Genomic DNA, 2,903 nt, shown 5'->3' on the forward strand with positions numbered 1-2,903 from the left:
TTTCTCTGTAGTTTCTAATTGCACTTCCCCCCACTACAGAAGAATCATAAGTTTCTTCACCATAAGTTAAATCCCCTCAGGCTCCTTACTAATTGCTGACTGCACTAGCGTAATTTCTAAGCCCAGAGTGAGCACAAACACTCCACTTTGAGAGACCTATACCTTCCCAGGCTAATCACTCAATTTCACTAAAGACTATTTCTTAGGCTTCAGCCGGGTGCTTTCACAGGAGTAGGGGGGAAAGAAGAAGCCAATTATCATGGCCCTGCTCTAGACAATTCTTCAAGCTCTAACCTCATTTTCTGCTCCTCTTCCCCCTCCAATTATCCATATCTACCAACTCAGGGAGACTCAACGGAAAAACTTCCTCATTCATTTTAAACAATAGTAAATGTTAATTATTGTACCATGCTGTAATACAATGATGCCTTCAAAATCAACGGTGTTGTATAGGACTTAAAACCTTTACAATCATAATCTCAAACCATGATGCTTTTTCAGTTCTCATGTCTGCTTTTCCTACATGAGAAAACTATAAAATTTTATTGAAGGACATAAAAGAACATTTGAATAAATGAGAGCCGTTCCAGGTACCTGAATGGGAACATTCAACATTGTAAAGATATAATTTATCCCAAATTAATCTATTTACGTAATGCAATTTGTTGGAGGAGGTCATCAAGAGGACATGACCACATGTTGACCCGTGAGCTGGACACAGGCAATCAGAGATTCCTCCCCCCGTCCCCTGTCCTTAGAATGTACATTCTGCCATTCCCAGAGTGGGAGCCATTTTCAAGGACATAGCCTTGAGAGAGCAAGGTGTTGTTGAGACCACGTGGACTGAATACATGACTGAACCTAGTTAATGCCTCTACATAAATTTTAAGATCTGGTAGGTGGGTGCAGAGATCTACTCATCTTGTGGCTTCCCAAAACAAGCTTCATAAGTAAGTTTCCTTGCTTATTAAACCTGCCACCTATCAATCTGGAGTGGTCTGCCTCTTTCTACAGTCTCGACTTGCCCTCTGTGAATGGGGGCCAGTTTGAAAACCAACAGTCTGCAAGGCAGCCAGGAGATCAAAGAAATGGCCTTAGAAAAGAGACATCCACAGGGGAAATCCCGAGCTGGCCACCGACTGCCATGTGAGTAAGGGGATGCCCCCAAAGCACTGGCTGCTTTAATGTGTTTGAGAAATTCTGCATAGCGCACTGCAGCAAAGAAGGGAAACGAATGGCTGCCACAGTGGTCTGGCCTCTACTGTGGGCAATTTGGTTAGACCCTGATGCCCAACTAGAGGCTGAAGCTCCAGTTAGAAAGTCGGAAGAAGAGCTGAAGTCAGAGAAGGACATGCAGAAGTCCACTATGCTGCTAGATTTGGGCAGACAAAATGGAAGAACAGAATAATAAGTTGGAAACGTTAGCATGCCATTTTGCAAAGCTAGGAGGTCACAAGTGACAATGGATAAAAGTCTGGGTGCTTGTGGCAAAGCCTGATTAGGAGGCTAAGAAATAGAATCCCTGGAAAAGTGAGGAGAGCAAAAGAGAGTGGTAATTGACAATGAAACGGATGGAATGCCCCATGCTGTCCAATCCCTAATACAAAGGAAAATTTAAATAGCAATTACCCTAGACTTCTCATAATAAAGAAATATACCCCAAAATTCCTAGGAGAAAACTTTCATTGTTTCTCCATCCCTTGAAGTTGTAACTCTTATCATGTCTGAAATGTAAACACCCCAAGAGATAACTAAAACACTGCCCATGATTGCCTGCGACTGAAGGAAAAAAGAGAAAAGAAGATTCTTCAAGTATGGGCTGCTGTAGAAGCTCCCTTGCCCAAAATCTAGTCCACAGCCTCCATAAGATTACTGGTAAAGGGCAAAAACAAATCTTAAAAGTCTTCCCCACAAATACTAGCAAAAAGCTGTAGCCATGTGAATGGGTAATCTTAACTTGTTCTGTCTGCCAGAGACACATTTGGATTCAACTGTTTTATAAACTACAGTCATGCATCACTTAACAATGGGGATACATTCTGAGAAATGTGTTGTCAGGCGATTTTGTTGTTGTGTGAACATCATAGAGGCTACTTATACAAACCTGGATGGTATAGCCTACTACACACCTAGGCTATATGTTGTAGCCTATTGTTCCTAGGCTACAAACCTGTAAAGCATCTTACTGCACTGAATACTGTAGGCAATTGTAATAAATGGTATTTGTATATCTAAACATACAAAATAGTACAGTAGAAATATGGTATAAAAGATAAAAATGGTACACCTGTATAAGGTACTTACCGTGAATGGAACTTGCAGGACAGGAAGTTGCTCTGGGTGACTCAGTGAGTGAGTGGTGAGTGAATGTGAAGGACCAGGACATTATTATACCCTGCTGTAGACTTTATAAATACTGTACACTTAGGATACACTAAATTTATAAAAAAATATTTTTCTTTCCTCAGTAATAATTAACCCTAGCTTACCGTTACATTTTTACTTATAAATTTTTAAATTTTTTTTAACTATTGACTCTTGTAATAACACTTAGCTTAAAACACAAACACATTGTACAGCTTTACAAAAATATTTTCCTTCGGGGCCGGCTCCGTGGTTGAGTGGTTAAGTTCGCGCACTCCGCTGCGGCGGCCCAGGGTTCGGATCCTGGGCGTGGACATGGCACTGCTCATCAGGCCATGTTGAGGCGGCGTCCCATAGCCCACAACTAGAAGGACCTGCAAGCAACTAGGATATACAACTGTGTACAGGCGGGGTTTGGGGAGATTAAAGCAGGGAAAAAAAAAAAAAGATTGGCAACAGTTGTTAGCCCAGGTGCCAATCTTTAAAAAAAAAAAAATTTCTTTCTTTTTATCCTTATTCTACAAACTGTTTTCTATTTT

Source organism: Equus caballus, chromosome 24 (assembly GCF_041296265.1).
Source record: "Equus caballus isolate H_3958 breed thoroughbred chromosome 24, TB-T2T, whole genome shotgun sequence".
Lineage (NCBI taxonomy): Eukaryota > Metazoa > Chordata > Mammalia > Perissodactyla > Equidae > Equus > Equus caballus.